This window comes from Aedes albopictus, chromosome 3 (assembly GCF_035046485.1).
Source record: "Aedes albopictus strain Foshan chromosome 3, AalbF5, whole genome shotgun sequence".
In the NCBI taxonomy this organism is placed as follows: domain Eukaryota; kingdom Metazoa; phylum Arthropoda; class Insecta; order Diptera; family Culicidae; genus Aedes; species Aedes albopictus.
This window is the reverse complement of record NC_085138.1, coordinates 67,490,525-67,515,434: the sequence shown is the minus strand read 5'-3', so window position 1 is coordinate 67,515,434 and position 24,910 is coordinate 67,490,525. Positions and strand designations below refer to the sequence as shown.

The 24,910-nt window shown below is 39.4% G+C and overlaps 1 protein-coding gene and 1 non-coding gene across 2 annotated transcripts in view; both read right to left on the bottom strand.

Annotated features, from left to right (window-relative positions):
- The window catches only part of LOC109400170 (connectin-like), a 497,439-nt gene that overhangs the window by 292,439 nt on the left and 180,090 nt on the right, over nucleotides 1-24,910 (bottom strand). The window lies entirely within an intron of this gene.
- On the bottom strand, nucleotides 10,331-10,403 carry Trnat-agu (transfer RNA threonine (anticodon AGU)). Its single transcript has one exon. It is a non-coding gene; the product is annotated as a tRNA-Thr (tRNA).

The window sequence follows — 24,910 nt, the reverse complement described above, 5'->3', positions numbered from 1 at the left end:
TTACCAAATGCTCAAAAACCAACATCTCTTCTCGGCATTACGTCAAGCAGCGATTTGGAAATTGAGTGTTTGTGGATGCCCCCATGCGGGAGTCTTGCCATGACTTTTGAGGAATCTCGTAGCAGAAACGCAATTGAGATAACTCAATGTGGTTTTCCTACTTATGATTTTGTCCATCACAAGCCTCAACAGGCTGCTTCATTTGTATATCTTAGCTGAGAATCCGACTGTGGAACTTTGAATCATTTGATATGTAACTACCCAGTTTTTACGCAACTGCGTTTCCGAGTACTCGGTAAACACTTGATTAAGTGAAATTGACCTAAGAAGCCTGAATCTTCAGGATGTTCTGTTGTTCTGAACCCGTTGTGGCAAGTAGCTATAGGCTTACTTTACGCTTTATGCGTTTTCTACAGTGCCCTTTTCAGGGCGCTGTTTGAACCCGTTGTGGTACGCTTATGCGATTATATCGACCCTATTCCCTTACCTTCCCTTTCCCTATCCCATCCCTTATTCCTCCCTTCGCTCTCCCTCAGGTAAATGATGAATAGGCTCGTATTCATGGCGATGGCACAAATTTCCCAAATGGAGGAGAACGTGCCTCTTGAGCCGACCTACTGATACCTGATACCTGCTTTTTTCCGAAGTGGATATTCATGTTTCATAGAGGGGCGGCGACATGGAATCATAATATGAGAATCGAAAAGAATTTATTGTTTCATTTTGGTAGGCTTTACTAGTGTTATAATTGGTATTGCACAATAGGTGGGATGTTCGAGAATAGAACGTAATCCTCTGATTGAAGAAATACATACGAAAGAGGTTTTTTCTCATAAGTTGGATTAATCTTATAAGTTATCATGGTGTTTGAAAAGCTTGATCGAGTTTTGTTACTTTTTCATCAGTTTATAAATCACTTCTTAATAAACAGGTTTTACGAATGGTAGCCATTATAAAATTCATTGTTTTTACTCAAAGTCTATAAGTACTCACGATTCTAGTAAAGCTTGTCAAAATTCATCTATACTGAAGGAGCTACCTAAATATTTAGTTAACTCATAGTATTTTGTCCGTACCTGAAAAGAAAGATATTTGAATATAATTTAAAAAAATATGTGATGATTTACATTTATGTAATAAAAATTTTCACATGAAGTCAACAGCCCTTGTTGCCACAATGTTGCAGATAATTCTCCCATACTCAAAATAAGCTAGAGATAAAAAAAACTTGACAAACAAACCCATAGGTCACAGTAATAACCGCATAAATCTCCGCTGTCACTAAATCGTCCGCCATTCACTCACATACCGGAAATGATCCCGATTCCAAAGCACCCGGCTTAAATAACTGCCATGTACCGCAAGCTCCCATTTCTCGGTCCCTAATCGGATCGAAGGCTTTTGTTTTTGGAGACGCTTACCAAGATAGTGGCACCTCCATTATCTCTTTGCTTCAACCGCGCGCCGCACCACCCAACGTCGTCCTCCATCTGTCACACTGAGAGTCAGCCGTGCGAGTTCACGTTCCGGAAAACAGGAATTAGTGGCTCGGTTCCTTCTAAGCTTAGGTTGGGGCGCGTTTCTCGGTTTCCGTCTCGGTATTTGTTGCTGTATCGTACTTGGAATTAAGTTTTTCCTTCCCAACAGAAAGCCATCAGAACTCGGAGCGATGCCTGAATTGGATGCGGTGTCTAAACATTATCTGTTTTGCTTGGCAATTCTTTGATTCATGCTCCGAGAAACTGAAGGAAAGATCTATGAAATTATATTTAGATCAGTCAACATCAATCTAGAACAATCCACGAACCAACGTGAACCTCTCCCAAACAAGCATTTACCAAACACTGGAGGCATTCCTGGAGGAGTTTCAGGAGCAACTCTTGAAGGTATTCCTGGAGAAATTCCTGGAGAAACTCCTGGAGGAGTTTCTGGAGAAAATACTGGTTGAATCCCTGAAGATATTCCTGGTGGAATTCCTGGGAAAATTGCTAGCGGAATTCCTGAAAAAAACCCTAAAGGAATTTCTGGAGATATTCCTGGAGGAATTCCAGGAGAAATTCCTGCAGGAATTCCTCCTAAAATTCCTGGAGGAATTCATGGAAAAATTCCTGAAGGAATTCATGGACAAATTCATGGAGGAACTCCTGGAAAAACTCTTGGAGAAACTCCTGGAGGAATTCCTGGAAAAATACCTTGGAGGAATTCCTGGAGGAATTCCTGGAGAAATTCCTGGAGAAATTCCTGGTGGAATTTCTGGAGAAATTCCTGGAGAAATTCCTGGAGGAATTCCTGGAGAAATTCCTGAAGGAATTCCTGGAAAAATTCCTGAAGGAATCCCTGGAGGAATTCCTGGAGAACTTCCTGGAGGAATTCCTGGAAGAATTTCTGGAGGAATTCCTGGAGGAATCCCTGGAAGAATATCTGGAGGAATTCCTGGAGGAATTTCTGGAGGAATTCCTGGAGGAATTTCTGGAGGAATTCCTGGAGAAATTTCTGGAGGAATTCCAGGAGGAATTTCTGGAGGAATTCCAGGAGGAATTTCTGGAGGAATTCCTGGAGAAACTTCTGGAGGAATTCGTGGAGGAATATCTGGAGAAATTCCTGGACGAATTTCTGGAGGAATTCCCGGAGGAATTTCTGGAGGAATTCCTGGAGTAATTTCTGGAGGAATTCCAGGAAGAATTTCTGGAGGAATTCCTGGAGGAATTTCTGAAGGATTTCCTGGAGGAATTTCTGGAGGAATTCCTGGAGGAATTTCTGGAGAAATTACTGCATGAATTTCTGGAGAAATTCCTGGAGGAATTTCTGGAGGAATTCCTGAAGGAATTTCTGGAGGAATTCCAGGAGGAATTTCTGGACAAATTCCTGAAGGAATTTCTGGAGGAATTCCTGGAGGAATTTCTGGAGGAATTCCTGGAGGAATTTCTGGAGGAATTCCTGGAGGAATTTCTGGAGGAATTCCTGGAGGAATTTCTGGAGGAATTCCTGGAGGAATTTCTGGAGGAATTCCTGGAGGAATTTCTGGAGGAATTCCTGGAGGAATTTCTGGACGAATTTCTGGAGGAATTTCTGGACGAATTCCTGGAGGAATTTCTGGAGGAATTCCTGGAGGAAAATCTGGAAGAATTTCTGGAGGAATTTCTGGAGCAATTCCGGGAGGAATTTCTGGAGGAATTCCTGGAGGAATTTCTGGAGGAATTCCTGGAGGATTTTCTGGAGAAATTCGTGGAGAAATTCCTGAAGGAATCCCTGGAGAAACTTCTGGAGGAATGCCTGGAGGAATTCCTGGAGGAACTCCTGGAGGAATTCCTGGAGAAATTCCTGGAGGAATTCCTGGAGAAATTCCTGGAGGAATTCCTGGAGAAATTCCTGGAGGAATTCCTGGAGAAATTCCTGGAGGAATTCCTGGAGAAATTCCTGGAGGAATTTCTGAAGGAATTCCTGGAGAAATTTCTGGAGGAGTTTCTGGAGGAATTCCTGGAGGAATTCCTGGAGGAGCTCATGGAGGAATTGCTGGAGGAACTCATGGAGGAATTGCTGGAGGAATTCCTGGAGAAATTCCTGGAGGAATTCCTGGAGAAATTCCTGGAGGAATTTCTGAAGGAACTCCTGGAGGAATTTCTGGAGGAATTTCTGGAGGAATTCCTGAAGGAATTTCTGGAGGAATTCCAGGAGGAATTTCTGGACAAATTCCTGAAGGAATTTCTGGAGGAATTCCTGGAGGAATTTCTGGAGGAATTCCTGGAGGATTTTCTGGAGGGATTTCTGGAGCAATTCCGGGAGGAATTTCTGGAGGAATTCCTGGAGAAATTTCTGGAGGAATTCCTGGAGGATTTACTGGAGAAATTCGTGGAGAAATTCCTGAAGGAATCCCTGGAGAAACTTCTAGAGGAATTCCTGGAGGAATTCCTGGAGGAACTCCTGGAGGAATTTCTGGAGAAATTCCTGGAGGAATTCCTGGAGAAATTCCTGGAGGAATTCCTGGAGAAATTCCTGGAGGAATTCCTGGAAAAATTCCTGGAGGAATTCCTGGAGAAATTCCTGGAGGAATTTCTGAAGGAATTCCTGGAGGAATTTCTGGAGGAATTTCTGGAGGAATTTCTGGAGGAATTCCTTGAGGAATTCCTGGAGGAACTCATGGAGGAATTGCTGGAGGAACTCATGGAGGAATTGCTGGAGGAATTCCTGGAGTAATTCCTGGAGGATTTCCTGGTGAAATCTCTAGAGGAATTCGAGTAGAAGTTCCTGGAGGAATTCCTGGTGAAATTCGTGAAAATATTTCAGGAGGAATTCCTCGAAAATTTTTTGGGTGAATTTCTAGAGAAATCACTGGAGAAATTCCTGGAGGAATTTCTGGAGGTTTCCAAAAAAGATCTCCAGAAGGAATATCTAGTGGGATTCTGAGAATAATATCTAAAAAAAATGACTTACGAAATCCCTTGAGGAATCCTTGGATTAATATATGTGGAAAATCCTGAGGAAACTTCTTGAGAAATCCCTAGAGGAATCCCGGGAAAAATTCCTGTAGCAATAACATGAAAAATCACTGGGGGAATTTTCAAGGGAATTCAAGTAGAAATCACTGAAAGAATTCCTGGAGGAATTCGCGGAGGAATTTCTGGAGGAATTCCTGAAGGCATCTATAGAGAAAGTGCTGGGGGAATTCTTGAGGAATTTCTGGAGAAATCTTTGAAGAATTCCTGGAGAAATTCCTGGAGGAATTCCTGGAGAAATTCTTAAACTAATTCCTGGAGAAATACATGGTGGAATTCCTGGAGGATTTCCTGGAGAAATTCCTGGAGGAATTTCTGGAGAAATTCCTGGAATAATTTCTGGAGAATCTCCTAGAGAAATTGCTGGAGGAATTCCTGGAAAAATCCTTGGAGAAATTCCTGGAGGAATCCCTGCAGAAATTACTGGAGGAATTCCTAGAGAAATTCCTGGAGGAATTCCTGGAGAAATTCCTGAATGAATTTCTAGAGAAATTCCTGGAGGAATTTCTGGAGAAATTCCTAAAGAAATTCCTGGATGAATTTCTGGAGAAATTCCAGGATGAATTTCTGGAGAATTTCCGGGAGGAATTTCTGGAGAAATTCCTGGAGGAATTCTTGGAGAAATTCCTGGAGCAATTTCTGGAGAAATTCCTGGAGGAATTTCTGGAGAAATTCCTGGAGGAATTTCTGGAGAAATTCCTGGAGGAATTTCTGGAGAAATTCCTGGAGGAATTTCTGGAGAAATTCCTGGAGGAATTTCTGGAGAAATTCCTGGAGGAATTTCTGGAGAAATTCCTGGACGAATTTCTGGAAAAATTCCTGGAGAAATTTCTGGAGAAATTCATTGAGGAATTTGTTCAGAAATTCCTGGAGAAATTTCTGAAGGATTTCTCGGAGAAAATCCTGGAGAAATTGCTTTAGAAATTCCTGGAAAAATTTCTGGTGGAATTCCTGGAGAAATTCCTGGAGGAATTCCTGGAGAAACTCCTGGACGAATTCCTGGAGAAATTTCTGAAGGATTTCTCTGAGAAATTCCTGGAGAAATTCCTCCAGGAATTCCTGGAGAAATTCCTGGAGGAATTTCTGGAGAAACTCCTGTAGAAATTCCTGAAGGAATTCCAGGAAAAATTCCTGAAGGAACTCCAGGAAAAATTCCTGAAGGAATTCCTGGAGGAATCCCTGAAGGAATTTTTGGAGGAATTCCTGGAGGAATACTTGGAGGAATTCCTGGAGGAATTCTTGGAGGAATTCCTGGAGAAATTTCTGGAGAAATTTCTGGTGGACTTCTTGGAAAAATTCCTCGAGGAATTCCTGGAGAAATTCCTGGAGGAATTCCTGTAGAAATTTCTAAAGGATTTCTCGGAGAAATTCCTGGAGAAATTTCTGGTGGAATTCCTGGAGAAACTCCTGGAGGAATTCCTTAAAAAACTCCTGTACAAATTTCTAGAGGAATTCCAGCAGAAATTCCTGGAGGAATTCCAGGAGAAATTCCTGGAGGAATTCCAGGAGAAATTCCTGGAGGAATTCCAGGAGAAATTCCTGGAGGAATTCCAGGAGAAATTCCTGGAGGAATTCCTGGAGGAATCTCTGAAGGAATTTTTGGAGGAATTCCTGGAGGAATTCTTGGAGGAATTTCTGGAGAAAATTCTGGAGAAATTTCTCGAGGAATTCCTGGAGAAATTCTTGGAGGATTACCTAGAGGAATTCCTGGAGGAATTCCTGGAGGAATTCCTGGAGGAATTCCTGGAGAAATTTCTGAAGGATTTCTCGGAGAAATTCCTGGAGAAATTGCTGGAGAAACTCCTGGAGAAATTCCTGGAGAAATTCCTGGACGAATTCCTGGTGGAATTCCTAGAGAAATTCTTGGAGGAATGGCTGGAAGAATTCCCTGAGAAATCTTTTGAGAAATTTCTGAAGAAATTCCTGAAGGAATTCCTGAAGGAAATACCGGAGAAATTCCTTGAGGATTTTCTGAAGGAATCCTTCGAGGGCTTTTTAGGTGAATTCCTAGAGGAATCGCTGGAGAAATTTATGGATGAATTTCCTGGAGGAATCCAAGAAAGAACTCCTGAAGAAAGCCCTATTAGGATTCTGGGAATAATTCAAGAGAAATTCCACGAAGAATTTCTGGAAAAATTTCTGGAGGAATTCCAGGAGAAACTTCTGAAGGATTTCTCGGAGAAATTCCTGGAGAAAATGCTGGAGAAATTCCTGGAGAAATTCCTGGAGAAATTCCTGGACAAATTCCTGGGCAAATTCCTGGAGAAATTTCTGGAGAAATTCCTGGAGGACTCCTGGTGGAATTCCTAGAGAAATTCTTGGAGGAACTGCTGGAAGAATTCCTTGAGAAATCTTTTGAAAAATTCCTGGAGAAATTCCTGACGAAATTCCTAAAGGAATTCCTGAAGGAAATCCCGGAGAAATTTCTTGAAGAATTTCTGGAGGAATCCTTCGAGGGCTTTTTAGGTGAATTCCTAGAGGAATCGCTGGAGAAATTTCTGGATGAATTCCTGGAGGAATCCAAGAAAGAACTCTTGAAGAAAGCCCTATCAGGATTCTGGGAATTATTTAAGAGAAATTCCACGAGGAATTTCTGGAGAAAATCCTGGAGGAATTCCTGAAGGAGTTCCTGGAGAAATTCCTGAAGGAATTCCTGGAGAAATTCCTGGAGGAATTCCTGGAGAAATTCCTGGAGGAACTCCTGGAGAAATTTTTGGAGGAATTCTTAAAGAAATTCTTGGACGAATTCCTGCAGAAATTTCTTGAGGAGTTTCTGGAGAAAATCCTGGAGGAATTCCTGAAGAAATTCCTGAAGGAATTCCTGAAGAAATTCCTGGAGGAATTCCTGGAGAAATTCCTCTCGGAATTCCTGGAGAAATTCTTGGAAAAATTCCTGGAAAAATTCATACAGAAATTTCCGACGAATTCCTGGAGAAATTTCTGGTGGAATTCCTGGAGAAATATCTGGAGTAATTCCTGGAGAAACTCCTATAGAAATTCCTGGAGGCATTCCAGGAGAAATTCCTGGAGGAATTCCAAGAGAAATTCCTGGAGGAATTCCTGGAGGAATCCCTGAAGGAATTCCTGGAGAAAATCCTGGAGGAATTCCTGGAGAAATTCCTGGAGAAATTCCTGGAGAAATTCTTGGAGAATTCCTTGAGAAATTTCAGAAGAAATCCCTGCAGGAATTCCTGAAGGAATTCGTAGAGGAAATTTTGAAAGAAATTGTGGAGGAATTTCTGGGGGAATTTCCGGAGGAATACATGGAGAAATTCCTGAAAAAAAAATCCGTAAGGAATTCCTGAAGAAATTACATAAGGAATTCCAGGAGAAATTCCCGGCGGAATTCATGGAGGAATACTTTGACGAAATGCTTAGTGAAGTACTGACTTAATAAAAAGTTTTAATGCTATTCTTCCTTCTTTCTCGGGAATCGTCCGTCCCATCCTCCACATTCTCGAATGTGATTGCACTCGCTTGGCTGGACGGTTTTAGGCACTCGCTTTCGACTGTGTTTTCCCACGACGATCTGCCGGATAATCCATAGAGCCTGCCACTGCTTCTGCTGCTGTTGAGATATCTATTGCTATTCTCATTGTCGTCGTCGTCGTCATACTATTTGCCGACAAAGACAGCACCCGCCTCACATCCGAATGAAAAAGAAAAACCAGAAAACATTATTCGTGATTTTTCCGCCCTAAATCGAAACCAGCCAAAGGCACACGCAAGCCGGCCTGCCTCTCTCGACCGAGAAATAAAAGCGCAAATTAGATTACATGATTTTGATTGGATTTTTCTCATGTCGTAATTAAATTTCCAGGCGCCCCTACCAGCCCATCCAATCCAAACTTGGCTGGCTCACGCTGCGAGATGAGCCTACGGAATTAGCGAGAACAAAGGCAGCCAGCAGGCAGTTGCTGCAGCAGGCGGAATGAAAAGTTTTGAGGCGGCACACCAGACTTTGGAAAAGATTTCTTCTGCTAATTAGGTGCACGGATTTTTTTTTCTCGGAGTTTTCGTGGGGGAATTCCGAAATGACTAGCTAGCTGGGCTACAAATTGGGAATGATTATTAGGGAATCATGGATGTGGAGGGAGGTGTGGCATTCGATAAGAGGATTGCGAGGTTGTTTGGATGAGAGGAGTCGTAAAAAGGAATGCTTTAGTAGTGAGTTTTGTTTCGGTAATAGACTTAGTTACGATCTGCTGATTTACTCTGTTAATTAATTGCCTGGAAGGTTTTTTTTATATGAATCTCTTATAGGAATTTCGGAAAGAATAATCAATGTAGAAATTTCTTCTTCAGGGTATCTAGAGATATTTCTGAAGAAAACTATGATTGATTTTCTAAAATATTTTTTGGAATACTTTCTAAATAAATTCCACAAGGAATTTCTGAAGAAATCTGTGGTCGTGCTCCAGTTAAAACCACTGGAGGAATTCTTGAAGTAGTCCCTGGAAAACATCTGAAGGAATCCAGCTAAATTTCTCAAAAATATGAGCAAAGATTTCCTGAAAACATTCCTGCAGGAATATCTGATGAACCTCAAAAGAAAAACCATTGTGGATTTTTTGAAAGAATCTCATGATGAAATTTTCAAATAAATGGAATCGAAGAATTACTGTTTATTTTCTAAAGACATTCTCGAAGGAATCCGATGGCGTATTTTAAAGGAATCCTTGAAAGAGTATCTGGAAAAACAAATTGATAAAGCTACAAAATTATTTCTTGGAAAATCTTTTGTGAAATTTCAAAAGAAATTTAAGTAGAAAATTTCTGGAGAAATATGTGAAAGAATCCTCCAAGGAGAAACTCTCAGAGGTCTCCTCAGAAGAAGTCCTGGAGGAATTTCTAAGAGAATGAAAAGAAGAACACCCTGAACGATTTTCTGAAGGAGTTACTAGTGGATTTCCTGCAGGAATCTCTGAAAGTAATAAATCAAGGATATATGGGTGAATCGCCCAAATTCCAGAAGCAAAACTCTGTATGAGATCGTGCAGGAACTGAAGTCAACCCTGGACGAAATCTCGAACGAAAGTTTTCCCTGGAAGAATCTTTGAAGGAATCCTTGGAAATTTTTCTCACGAAGGTATCCATAAATTATACTCTGAAGAAAATCATTGTCGCTTCGTGGTCATGCGGCTAAGGTCACCAAGCCTTTAGTCGCATCGTGCTAAGGAGCGCTGGTTCGATTCCTGCCGCAGCTGTCAGGAAAAGTTTTCGGCTGTGCCACTGGGCGTTGCATACTAGTCCGTTGACTTGTGTGGTGCTTCCTTCGAAGAGCAAATAGCTCACTGGAAGCATTAAACGTGTCCGTGTCTTCAAATTCTGAAGGAATCAATAAGAGATTTTATACAAGAATACAGGAAAAAACATCTAGAAAAAAAACACCTTAGAGGAACAATTGAAGGGATAGAAAAAATCCCTGAAATTTTTTTAAGCATCCATTGGACGAATTGAATGAATTCATAATAGGTTGTAGAAGGAGTAACTGGAATTATTTTCGAAGAAATCCGTAGAAGTTCTTCTGAAAAAATTAAAGAAGAAATTCATGGAAACTTTCATTTCGAAGATATGGAAGCATTTATGGCAATGTACGTTTAATTGACAAATTGATAGATAGATTTTTTATCTGTATTAACGAGATTTTTAGCACTATGCTAGTTCATCTCGGAACCCACCATTTACTTCCCTTCCGAAGGAAAAACTAACATTTTTTTTGTGAGTTTGTCGGGAGTGGGATTCGATCCCAGGTCCTCGGCGTGATAGTCAAGTGTTCTAACCATCACACCAGGTCCGCTCCACAAGGATAGATAGATTTGTGAAAAACTTAATACTTGTTTTGGTGGGATTCGAACCCACGGCTCTGTATCACTAGTCCGGCGCTTTAACCAACTAAGCCACAGAACAAGTAAAGTTGCGGAATAGAAAAATACTACAAGTTTTTACGACTATTTGAGACATACTGACCGACGGGTATAGCCGAAAAAAACCTAATTAATCCACCTAGCGGTGATAGCGCCTTTCTCGTGCCTTCGAAAACACATTTCAACACAACTCAAGGGACATGTTGATGAATATCACACTTTCATACGTTAACAGAAACCCATTTCATGGCATCAGAGATCATATCGTTTATCTGGCTTTTGATTTTTGAGCCTTAAACTCTTGAAAAATAGCCACAATCTTGAATTTTTAGCCGCCATTTCGGAGTACTGCAGTACTTAGCAGCTTGAAAATTCTGGTCGCAATTTTTGGACTCCAGGCTTCTTCCCCATACCAGATATACCCATATTGAATGGTTTAGTGGTTTTTAATGCGGCCAGGCCTACTGTGCAGTGTTTTTGTTGTTTTTGGAATCAGTAATCTCGTACCAACCGTTCTGTTGAAAGTGAGAATAATATGCCGCTTGGTTGGGAGTGACTTTGCTAAGAATGTTAATGTCACTCCATGTCCTCTAGAATCCTGGGATGGGGCAACGGTATTCCCACCGTACGTCCAGGCTCTCAAGCCTAGGCTTAAGCGCCTTTACCCGCTCTCTGAAACGAGATAAAAAGTTATGGTTTACAGCTTCCCCAAATAAACATTTATCGTAATATTTGGATGTAACTGATGCGCACATAAACAGAAAAACAGATCAGAAAGATCTCACCATACTGATTCTAATTTGGGTCTTGAGTTCTATTGTGGCATAAAACCGTAACACCACCAGCTGAATTGCAAAATAAGAAAAAAAAATACTGAGAGAAACTGATTGGTTATGCTATTCTTACTCTTCTCATAATTCACCCCAATGATGCAAATTATCACCTCACTAGTGCTCATCACAACTCATCAACTGTATATTTATCGCGTGCGATTGAACTGTGCACTGATCAGCGATGACCAGCAGCAAAGAGGTGGCAAAACGAACATGATGTAAATCACAAACGATTTTGCACACATCTGACTGTGCCGCCACACGCTCGCCCGAACAGCCGAACCATACCGAATAGGTTGGTTTGCGAAGCTATGGCACGAACGCTCGACACGCACACAGAAGCAACATTCGCATGTACCGATACCATACTAATAAAGCTTCCAGCCAACGATGCTTCGCGATAAGCTGTCGAAAAGCATCGAAAGCGATGAAAAGAGATGCTTGGCTAGAACGCAACGGCTCAACGGCGATAAGGAAGAGTCAACTATGATGATCAGTGTTGAGTCCGTTCGTGTGCTACTCGTATGGGAGGTTGATTGAATAAAGCGAGGATGGGTGAAAACGTATTCGTTGTCGAAAGCAAATCGCATCATTTCGCGAATGTTTTCATCAAATAGCAAGCTTGATTCACCCGGCAGAATCACTTTTTTAAGTAACTATTTTCTTCTCTCCCGGATGGCGTAGCACAAACGTGAATGCCGGCTGAAAAATGCAGCCGTTCCTACCTATATTGAATGGTAGAGCCCAAAACTCCATTAAACAGCCGCCATTTTAAACTTTAAGACGCCATCTTGGATATGTTGGTCGTTATATTGGATATTTTAATCGTCATTTTTGGACTCCAGGAGTTATTGAGAACAAAGTAAGAACAAAATAAGTAATTTCAAAAAAGATCATCAAAATTGTAAATTTTGTTCTCATGATTGAAAAAAACTGTATTGTAAGTTCAGAAATGTTTTGTCCTTGGTTTGATCTTATAATAACAAAAGGCAGCTATATAATCACACAATTGAAAATTAGAAATTAAAAATAAACTTGATCATTTTGGCCTAACACTTTGTATGGGCGAAGCAATAAAAATTCAGGTTTTCATTAAATTACTCGAAATTCTATGGAGATTTTTAAAAGTTTTTCGTGTTATTTACATACTTTTTTTGCCTTTCTCAAACACCAAAGTGTACTGAAAGGCTATATGTTGAATCAGAAAACGAAGTTTCGATAGTAGGCTCGGAAAGTCAAGTCACATATACCAATCAACTCAGTTCGACGAATTGAGATGATGTCTGTATGAGTGTATGTATGTGTGTGTGTATGTCTGTGTGCAAAAAAAGTTCACTCACTTTTAAGGCACTTCCCAATGGCCGATTGGCCGAACCGGAGTTTTACCGCACTGTTTGCTATTGAAAATGGTCCGGATCAGTCAAGGCGTTCTGGAGTTATGGCCATTTCAGTGATCCAGACCAGTACCGGTAGAACTGGCCGTATATAAAACTGAACCAAGCCCCATTATGCGACACATCAAACTGCGGAGCTTTTTGTAACCTATGGCATGGTTGACGAATTTTGTGCGGATATATTAGAGATCAGAAAGTCCATGATTTCGGTCCAAAATTCAAGGTGGCAGCCTAATAAGATGGCGGTTCCAAATTCAAGATGGTGGCTGGTTTCTTCATGAATACCTCCAAGATTCGTCAAGAAACCTTCAAAAATTCCTCAAGAAAAAAGTCCTGGTACAACTCTAGGCATTTCTCCGAGGAACTGTTCCGGAACTTCTCCAGAAATTTCTCCAAAAATTCCTCCAGGAATTTTTCCAAAAATGTCTTCAGTTATTCCTAAAAAAAAATCTGCTACGAATTTCTCCAAGAATCTGTCCAGGAATTCCTCCAGAAATTCTTTCAGAAATTCCGACAGTAACTCTGTTAAGAATTTCTCCAAAACCCGCTCCAATGCTTCTGTCAAAAATCCCTCCAAGAATCTCTCCAGGAATTTGGGCAGGGATTCCTCTAGGAATACCTCTAGGGATTTTTCAATAAATACCTTCCTTTCTAGGGATTTTTAAATAAATACCTTCCATGAATTACAGTATCGGACAATAAAAATACACCAGAGGCGGTTTCCCATACAAACTAGTCAACTTTGGATTGCCATATCTTATTTATGTCTCAACCGATTGTTTCCATTTTTCTGCGACGAACTACAAAACATTTCAATTTTCAAAAACTTTTGAAAAAGTTCAGTGATAACTATTGATACAAAAGTTACAGATAGATTTGATAATAAAAATGCACCATGACAAAAAACTGTGTAGCCAAAAATGCTGAAGTCAAATCACTATGGTGTCTTCGGCAAATATGTTTCGTGTGTGATGACCAATAAATTTGCTGAAGACACCATAGCTATTTGACTTCAGCATTTTTGGCTACACATTGTCTTGGTGCATTTTTATTGTCAAAATTCAAGCTATATGTAACTTTTGTATCAATAGTTATCACTGAACATTTTCAATAGTTTTTGAAAATTGAAATGTTTTGTAGTTCGCCACAGAAAAATGAAAACAATCGCCACAGAAAAATGAAAACAACTGAGATATGGCAATCTAAAGTTGACTAGTTTGTATGGGAAAACAGCTTTGGTGCATTTAAATTGTCCGATACTGTACTACAGGAATACCTTCAAAACTTGTTCCAAGAATTCCACCGAGATTTTTTCTAGGAATTTCTTCAGGAATTCCTTGAAAAACTCTTTCTGGAATTCCTCCAAGAATTCCTACAAGAATTCTACCAGGAATTTGTTCAAGAATTTCTTGAAGAAATTTCTGTATAAAATCCTGCAGGAATTCCTGGAGTACTTTCTGGAAGAATTCATGTAGTGTGAAGAAGTTTTAAAAGAACATCCTTGGGGGGAGCGGACCTGGTGTGATGGTTAGAACACTTTACTATCACGCCGAGGACCTGGGATCGAATCCCACTCCCGACAAACTCGCAAAATGTGAGTTCTTCCTTCGGAAGGGAAGTAAAGCGTGGGTCCCGAGATGAACTAGCCTAGGGCTAAAAATCTCGTTAATACAGATAAAAAAAAAAAAAAATCCTTGGGGGAATTCTTTGAAGAATTCCTGAATAATTTACTTGAAGAAGTCCTAAAGGATCTTGTAGGAATTTTCGAAGTTGTTATTTTGTAATTTTTATTTCCTGGAGTAACTCTAGCAGAAATTCCTGGAATATTACTTGTGGGAATTCCTTGAGTACTTTCTGGAATAAATCTTGGAAGAAATTCTGGAGAAACTCCTGGAGAAAATTTTGTAGTGTTTTCTGGAGGAATTCCCGGAATATTTATCGTAGGAATTTCTGGAGTATTTCCCGGATTAATTCCTGTAGGAATTCCTGTAGTAATTCCAGGAGGAATTCGTAGAGTTATCGCTGGAGGAATTCCCGAAGGAATTACTAGAGAACTTGCTGGACGAATTTCTGGAATATATCCTGGAGGTATTCTTGGACGGATTCCTGGAGAAATTCTTAGCAGAAGTTTTAGAGGAATATCTGAAGGATTTTTTGGAGAAATTCTTGGAGAAATTCCTGAAGGGATTCTTGGAGGAATTCTGAGAAGAGGTCTCGGAGCAGTTCCTGGAGAATTACCTGAAAGAATTTTCGGAGGACTCTTTGTGGTTGAAAAAAACGTTGGATATATTCCTTGGATAATACCTGAAGGGATTCTTGGCAGTAGTCTTAAAGGGAACCCTGGTGAAATGCTTGGGGAATGCCCTGTAGGATTTTTTAGAGGAACTCCTGGAGGGATTCTTGAAATAAGTCTAGGCAGACGTCTTGGAGGAATTCCTGGATGAATTCTTCTGGAATTCTTAGAGAACTTCCTGGTGGAGTTCCAGGAATACCTGAAAGAGCTCCTGGAGGAATTCCTGGAGTAATTCCCGAAGGAGTTTCTTGAAGAATTTCGGGAGGATTTTATGGCGTAATTCCTCAACAGTTTTCGAGATACATCTGAGGAAAGCCCTGAAGAAATTCTCGGAAGAATTTTTAGAGCTATCTCAGGAGTTTTTTTGTTGAGGAATTACTAAAGGTTTCCTGAAGGAGCCTAGGGGTGTTCATGGAAGAGTTTGTGGAGGAATTTTTGATAAACTTTCCAAAAAAAAAACCCTGGAAGAATTCAACGAAGAATTCCTGAAGAAGAACCTGGAGGATGTCCTGAAGTAATTTCTGTTGGAATTCCTTGAACAATTTATTCACGAATTCCTGGAGGAATTTCTGGAGAAATGCCTGAAAATAATCTCAGATGAACCCCTGGAGTAATTTTTGGAAGAATTTTCTGACGATTTCCCGGAGGTTTCGGGAGAAATTCTCTTTGGATTTTCTAGAGAAATTCCTTGAGAGCTTCTTGAAAAAAAAAACATAGAGGAATTCTTGGAGAAATTGCTGGAGAAACTCTTGGAGGAATTTCTGGAGGAATGTTTGGAGAATTTCTTAGCAGAAGTCTATGAGGAATTCCTGGAGAAATTGTTGAAGGAATACCTAGAGGAATTCTTTGAGGAAATCTTGGTAAAATTTTCAGAGTGATATCTGGAAAAATTATTGAAGAAATTCCTGGTGGAATTTTTGAAGGAATTGTTGGAGAAATTCCTAGGGGGATTCTTGCAGGAATTTCTGGTAGAATACTTTGAGGAACTCCTGGAAGAATTTTTGAGGAATTTCCTGGAAAAATCATGGAAGAATTCTTCCAGGATTTCTTGGAGGAAGATTATTTAAGGAATTCTTGGTGAAAGTTTTGGAAGAATTCCTGAAGGATTTTTTGGAGGAGCTACACCGATAAAGTGAGATTCAGTAGAGCTTGTAGAGCTTGAAGGTCTTCACTCCAGAATAATATGGATGACCTAGATCACCAAGTGAATGTTGCTAAGTTATCAGAATTCCACTCCGAGGCTCTAAGAGTAGTGAAGATTATACTTGGCGGGCATTCGCTACAATATAAAATATCATAAGATTTACAGATATTGCGACCCATACTTCAAATTACATTGGATCTATTTGAATACCAGTGGACACCCAATAGCTACACATAGAGATACTCGCAATATTATGAGGTGCAACAGACACAATCGTGAAAGAAATATGCTGATAGAGTGAACAGAAACCAGAGTAGAGCCTGTAGAACTTGAAGGTCCTTATTCCAAATAGTTTGGAAAGCCTGGAATACCCCATGAATGTACCAAAAGCATTATAGTTGTGCACTGAGGCTCCATCAGCAGTATAGACTACATCCCACGAATATTTTTTACAATTAAAGCATGATACAGTATGTAGATACCGTAACCCAAACTTCAAAGTGTTTTGGAGGCCATTTATATTTCACGGAATGTCCAACTACCACAATATCGAGTTGGTCATAGCATTGCGAGGTCTAATGGACATCAACGTGACTAAATTTCATCTTGATCTAGATCTTGAGAAAATGAATTCCAGAGTAGTTTAGATGACCCAATTCATGTACTATGAATATTCTAGGAGTGCTTTGAGGCTTTCTGAGTACCGTAGACTGTGTTCTGTGAGGATTCATCGTGTATAAAATTTGATATAGGATGTTGGTTTTGTGACACAAACTTCGGAGTACTTTGGAGGCCTTAGAATAGCTCTGGGATCAAAACTTCAACAGACAATGATGGGTAGTAATACATTGCATGTCAAGGATCAGTGAAAACTATTGATGATTAACAAAAAGATGAAATTTTAGTAAAAACATGAAGAATTTATGAGAAATACAAAACAGCCACGTATTTTCGGCTACCAGCAAAAAGGGGGAGGGTACAAAGAGGGGAGGTACCATGCATTTCTTAGCACAACTATTACCCTTGACTAAAAAAAAAGCCAGGGTAAAATGAATCGAAATGGTATGTTAGACATACGTAGACATTGGCATATGCTGTAATAAATACCAATGGTAGTTTTGGCTCCATTTCTTTATTTTTCCTGTAAAGTATGGAAACTAAGCTATCTTTCAACACATTGATGACATTCGTTGGTATTCTCCTTATTTTTTGTACAAATAGTGTTCCTTAGGTAGTGTGCCATAATTGGTACAGGCATCCTATTTGGTGTTTTTTTTTTTTTCAAAAATAACATAAAAATGACGAAATGAGATATGATAGCAAAATTTGTTATTATTTTGTCCTTGGTTTGTTCTTCGCCTTTTCCTGGGTTCGAGGGATTAACCCTTCTTACTACACACGTTAGGTGGCGCCACTCAGCCTTTTACTGAAAAAAAACTGAAAATGTCTGCTTCCATACATGTGCGGATTTTTAAATATATTTTCAAGGGCGCTCTTTAGTATGAGCCTCGTAAATAAAGCTCATAATAATAATAATAATAATAAAAATAATTTTTAGTTTGACCTCAAAAGCTTGTTACTCAAGTTATTTGAAGTAACCTCGATGACACAACTGGCCAGCATAAGGCTGATTTTGTGTGCGACAAGCGACCTTTATTTTTATACTCAAAGGTGAAGAAGATATATCCAAAGCACCAATCTTGCCAGTAGTTTTCATATGTAATTTGTACATTGAAAAGTTCAATTGCCTATGCATAAAGTGCCATGTGTGCTCACCTTCATGCAGAGCACAACGGTTGTCATTTAACGCGTGGCTTCATTTCGTAATGACAACACTCAGGATTATTGCAAACCCCAAAGCTATATTCAACCCTTATTGTTGATCAACCTCACCTGAAAGTAAAAATACTCCGTTTCACACGCGTCGCCAAGCATGAAATCACATATGTAGGTATACGCTCATTTTCCATTTCTCTGTAATATGTACAAAAATAGAGTCCTACCGAATGTACATACCTTCGTTTGAAATTTTCATCAAGCGTTTGTTCTCTGTAAAATACCAGTAGTAAAGTCCCGCTCCAAGATCTCATCATCGCCATTCCGAAACCGAAACCACCCGTGCATCACTGTGAGAACTTATAATTGATACTTGTCGATGTAACGAACACGATCTCACCTGTGCAAACCGCACTCTTCAAGTCGCGAGCTGAAAAACACACTTCATCTGAAGAACAGTTGTGTTGTTAGCGCTGGTGCTGCGCTGGTACGACGGTGATGCGGCGATGGATCTCTCAAGGATTATTTCAAACCCGTTCGCCCACATTGTGTTGCCCCGGTGCGGTGTTGCGATGCGATGCGATGGAGACGAGCTCCTTGTGTTGTGCCACCACCACCCCACCACACCGTGGTGGAGCTCAAGAAGCGAACGTGAAGAGCATTTTAATTGACGACCACAACAAGTACCTGCTCGAGAAGGATATTTTCATTCCCGACCTGGTGTTCCCCGCCTGGCTGCTTGCTGCTGGTTGGTTGCCTTGCCTGATATGCATCAAACTGGGGAGAAGTGGTTCAGAATGAACCAACTTAGAGTGTTTGTTTCCTAGTTCGATACCTTGATGACTACAGCGATGCTTTTTGTTTGCGCCGAGCGTTTAATAGAGTTTGATGAGGCGATATTCCTCTGGTTACTCCCAATATATTGAATCCCCACCCCCAGGTGTTCAACTGCGTCCAGCTACGATTGGCAGCCCACGAAACCACCGATCAAAAATAGCTCCATGCTGAATAGTGTTTTCGTAATTCTTTCTTCCGACATTCGCGTAACGTGACCAGCCCACTGAAGTCTGTCGAACTGAATACGTTTCGTTATGTTCGTTTTAGTAAAATAGAATACATTTGGGTGCTGTACAAAGTGCTAGTGCCACTTTGTAATGTGTGAGTCTAAAATTACCGAGAATTATGATACTAAACCCATCCATTTTGCACCATCTTCCTACTGTAGCCACCATACCTAGCAGCATCACAATAGTTCCACTGAACTCATCATCCTTGGAGCGCACCAGCAAGCTCGGACTCCATCTTTCTCCCTCTCGGAATCAATCAGACCATTCATCGGCCGAGTGCTACTGCAATAGTTTCAAGTGGCAACAAACAATCGATGATGATGGTTTCGCTAACGAATGTGGCGATGCAACTGCTGCTGCTGCTGGTGGTGGTGTTCTCGATTGTTGTGGGTTTCAGTGTTGTTTTATTTCTCTTTGATTTGTTTCTAACCGTTGTTACTCGTGAAGCAATCAGTGGAAATTATTGTCGGAAAACAATTGAAACCACCCAATGATGCAGAACAACGCAACGGCGCGGCCGGCGGCATGCTGCATTGTTCTTGGGTAGGGCTCAGTAATCAGTATCAGAGCATGCAGTGAAAATTATCGCAAGACCTACAAAAGAACTGAAGCATTAACGTTATGAGCTTGGGATTCGGTATAATGTATGAATTGTAATGTGCATATCCGAAGTCGATGAAAATAGTAAAAAAACGCAGCGATTAGCTCGAATTGGTAATAAGTGGATGCATATGAAATCTTCTAAGATCCCTGGAAAAACAACTAAAACCATCGCTCTTTGAATACCTTTCTTTCTTTTTGGAACCTTGGTGCACACTGCTGAACTTCTTTTATCTTCCTCCTCTTAAACTTCTTTTAAACCATCTGAAACCGACCTGAAACACCACTCAAAAGCCCTTGGAATCTCTCTAAACTCATTGGCGTAGCTAGGGGGGTTCCAGGGGTGCCTGGCACCCCCTAGAACAAATTTGGCACCCACTAGAATTTTTCCTTGATACCTAAAATTTAAAACTTCACACAATAATTCCAAAATGTATTAATGGTACATTCGAATAAAATATAAGCACACCCGTTATTACTTATGTACCTGTTGTACGTTTTGGCGTTTTGAATATCGGTAAGAACAATCAATAGACTTCTCCATGAGTTCCTCTATCCAATCATACAGTGATTTCTCTAGGCTTCCTTTATGGATTCTTCCCGATATTTCTTCAATAAACTTTCCAGGCAATTCGTCCTGATGGGGTTGTACATACTAGAAATTTCCGCAGAGATTGATCCAGCAATTTCTCCTAGGATTTTTTTGGAATTTCATCCTATGATACTTCTCGGAATTATTCTGAGAATTCATCTAAAATTTTCTCTTGGGATTCCTTGAGGAATTCCTGGTGGGATTATTCTAGACAATCTCCTGGGATTGTTTCAGAAGTTCCTCAGGCGATTCCTTTTATTTTATTCAGATTTAATTCAGAGATTCTTCCAGAAAATTTTCATGAAATTTCTCCAGCTTTTTTTGGCCTTCTTCCGGGAATTTTGGCTAGGGTTCCTCAAGCAACTCCTGCTGCGAATCTCTTTTAGAACTCTTCCAAAAACTCTCACTGCGGTACCATCAGGAATTCTACTAAGGAAGATCTTCCGGATATTCATCCGGAAAATCTACCTGGAATTTGTCTAGAAATCCCTTCGGTGATTATTTCAGAGATTTATTCAAGGATTTAACCAGGACTTCCTCCAAAGGTACTTTCAGAAATGCCACAGGGGGTTTAGCCAAGAACTTCTATTGGCCTTCCTTCATGAATTCCAGCTGGAAATCTTCAAGCAATTCCCATTAGGACTCCTTCAGAATTATATTCAAAAAAATTAGGACTCCTGGCATACTTACTTGTTGCAACACTTTCGAGATATCTTACTGAGATTCCTCCAGAAATTCCCCCTGCGATACCATCAGGGGTTCCTCCAGTATACTTCTACCGATTCTTTCAAGGAGTACTGTATGTATACCTCTATGCATATATTAGAGGAACTTCTTTTAGGATACCCCAGAAATAACTTCTGTGGTACTTCAGAAATTATGTTACGGTTTCTTTTAGAGCTTACTCCTGTCTATTTAAAGGGATCTTTCCAGGCAATCTTCCTGGGATTCTTGCAGAAATCTCTTTGTTGTTCCACCAGGGATTTCTCCAAGGACTCATCCAAGAATTTCTCCAGAGATTTTATCCAAAGATTCCTCCAGAAATTCCTGATGGAATTCCTGCGGAAAATCCATTTGGCCTTCCACCAAGAATACCTCAAACAACTCTTCCTGCGGTTCGTCCAGCAATTCCTTCAGAAATTCTTACTATGATACGTCTAGAAATTTTTCTAGTAATTCCTACACGAATTTATCCTAGCATTATCGCTGCAATTTTTCCGGGAAATCGTCCTGGAATTTCTTTAGAAAATTCTCTTGTGATTCCTTCAGGGCCTTCCCCATAGATTCTTCCAGAAAACCTTTACCGGTCCTTGCAGGGACTTCTCTAGGTATTCCATGATTTTTTCCTTTGGATTCCCCCAGGCATTCCTGATGGGGTTTCCTCATAAGTTCTTGTATAGTTTCCTCCAGCAATTCCTCCTAAGATTTTTACAATGATACACCGCAGAATCCTTCTAAGAATACCTTCTGACATTTTTGCCTATGATTTTTTCAGATGCTCTCCGGTGATTCCTCTTGGATTTTTTATCCGATATGATGTATCCAAGAACTCTATCATACATTTCTCATGGGATTCCTCGAGGAACTCCTCTTGATCTTCCTCCACAAATTTCAGCTGGATTTCTCAAGCTATTCCTGCTGTGGTTCTTCCAGCAATTCCTCCTCACACTCCTCCAGAGATTCTTACTGTTATACCTCCCGGAATTCTTCTAGGGATTCCTCTGAGAATTTCTACAGGGATTCTTCAAAAAACTTGCTAGGATTATTCAAGGCAATCTTTATAGGAGCCTTGCAGAAGTACCTTTTCTCCTGGAAATACTATTTTTTTCTGGGATTTCTCCAAACATCTTTTTATTGGAATTTTCCAAGGATCCCGCTTGACTTTCATCCAGGAACTTCTCCTGGGATTACATAAGCGATTCTTGCTGCTTCTAATGTTTCAGGAATGCCTCTTAGGTCTCCTCCAGATATTCTTACTGTGATACCTTCAGGAATCCCTCTAGAGATTTGTCCTGGCATTCTTGCTAGGATTCTTCTAGGCAGTTTTCCTAGGATACTTCCAAAAATGCCTTTGATTCTTTCAGACATTTTTTCAAAGGCTCATCCAGGAATACCTCTAGGGGGTTTTTTTTTCATGGATTACTCTAGAAATCCTGGAATTTCTCTTGGCCTTCTTCAAGGAATTTCAGCTGAAGTAATCCTGATACAAATCTCTAGAGGCATCCCTTAACAAATTTCGGGAATAGTAGAAATTTTCAGAGAAATCTTAGAAGATATTACTAGGGAAATCTCTAGTGAAATCCTATAGGATTGTACGGAAAAAAACTTGTAACTCATTAGAAGGCACAGAATCTTGCTGATTGACAAAATTGGAGAGGAATTTTCGAAAAAAAACGAGTTCTGGTGGGATTCGAACCCACGACTCCGTTTTCGCTAGACCGTAGTGTGGCCAATTCTTTGAGGATTGCTTCGGCATAGTTGTTTTATTTTAATTTCTTAGATAGTTTCAATGGAATTTAATCAGCAAATTCTTGGAATATTTTCTTATAATTGCAATGGCTATTCCTCTGAAATTATTTCAGCAATTTCTTTTTCAGTTATTTTGCAAATTTCTCAGGCAATTTTACCATGATTATTTCTGTAATTCTTTATGATTTATTGTATTTATATTTATTGCTTCCGAGAATTGCTGAATTGAAAATTCACAAATTCTCAACTGGGCTTGTTCAAAGAAAATCCTATGAAACTCACGAAAAACTTCCTGACAAATTCCCAAATAAATTGATGGAAAAAAACATCAAAATTACCCTGAAATTTTTAAAGTATTTGCCAAAAGAATTTATATAAGAATTACCAGAGGAATTCCTGAAGAAAATATTAAGCCTTTTTAAAGAAATTGATCAAATCCAATCTCAAAATAAATTGCCGGCATATATTCTATAAAAATTTCCAAAAACATTCACAAAAAAAAATCAAAGAAATTTTCAAAGAGTTTTCCGAAGACATCGAAGGAATTTCTGAAGAAAACTTAGAAAGAACTCCAAAAGTCATTTTCGTAGAATCACCGAAACAGACATTTTTTTTTTCAAATAAATTCCCGAAGGAAATTTCTAATAAATTTCCCAAATCAATTTCCAAAGGAATTACCAAAGAAGTTCCCAAAGTAATAATCGAATCGATGAAATTCCCAAATATATTTTCATTGCAAGTAATATCGAAATTGTCGAAGGTTTCCGAAATCGTCTACTGTAGGAATTCCTTACATAACTACTGAAGAAATCTAGAAGAAATTGTCTGAAGAATTTTCAATAAAATTATAGAAGCGATTAATGGAAAAATATCCGATGAATCGGTTAAGGAATACAGAATAGTATAGATAATAAAAGTCTAAAAAACAAAAATCCAAAAAAAAAGTAGAATGACTTGCCGAACAATTTCCAGAAAAATTGTGAGGGTGTTCCCAAAGCCATTGTCGAATGGATTACCAAAGGCTTCACTAAAAGAATTCTCAAAGGAATTGTTTGAAAAGTAATTTAGAGAATTTTAAAAAGCAAATTTCAATAGAATTGTTGACATTAACAAAACAATGCTTGAAAGACCACTAAAAAATCGCCGAAGGAACTCCCGAGAAAACATTTCAAAGAATTTACCAATGAAATAAAAAGCCAAATAAACTCCTAATGGAATTGCCGATGAAATTTTCAAAGGATGTGTGAAAGGTATTTAGTATCAAATTCCCAACATATTACGAAATAAATTCTTAAAGAAAGAATTACTGAAGAAATTTGTCAAACCCAAACGAATCCCGAGCAGAGGAGAATATCAAATTAATAACTACGAAATAACATAACCTGTTTTTATATCTTGGTTTGTTATCATTATCTTATCAAGGCATTACTTCTCCATAACATCTTTGTTGGGCAATCTTATTTTGTTATGAGCACGGTATTGGTATACATTCATTAAATCACATTTAAATAATATGTTTTGTTGTACAACAAATTTAGTTATTATTGAACTAGAGTGTGCATAAATATTTAATCATCAATACCACAACGATAATAAGTATTGCAATCAAAACTACATCATTATATTCACGCTGTTTTCAGCCTTCCGTGATGGGGAGCTTATGCATAATCTCTCATCTGTTTACCTTCCTCTTCTTTCTGACCTTACATCCTAACTGATAGCAGACCAGCTTCTCAGCTTAATAATTTAGTGTTATAGATAGTTGAATCAACATTGATCAGCGGAGTTGAGTGACCATCCAAAAGAACATGATTTCACGATTCCAATAACGCCAACAAGGCATTTTACAAGATGTTTTCGATCAGTTGGTGAAATTCCAGGAGGAACTTATTGAAAGGTTTATTAGAAAAATACCAAAAAACTTCAGACTAGTCTTCTGGGGAAATTAAAAAAAATTGGTCGATTATGGTGGAGGGAGGGGGCACTCTATCTCCATCGTGGCATTTACCATACCTTATATTAAACACTAGCTGTCCCGGCAAACGTCGTACTGCCTGCCTACTGTGTTTTTGACATCCAAGTCCATAGAAAATTGCCACTTAAAACGCAGTTTCAGATTTTCCCGTTTTTCTTGCCTTCCCGTACACTTTTTCCAATTATTTTTTCGTACGAACACGTCGGAGCCCTGTCCGAATGCAACAGTGAAAGATTAAAGTACTCCCGTTGCCCCGTTCCCGAGCCTATTCGTGACATACAAACACCATTCCATATTTATTTATATAGATAAGGTACATTTTAATATTTCAGGTATATGTATTATAATCATAACTAATTTTGTTTTTAAATCATTGTCAATAACATCGAAAATTCAAAATGTGTTTT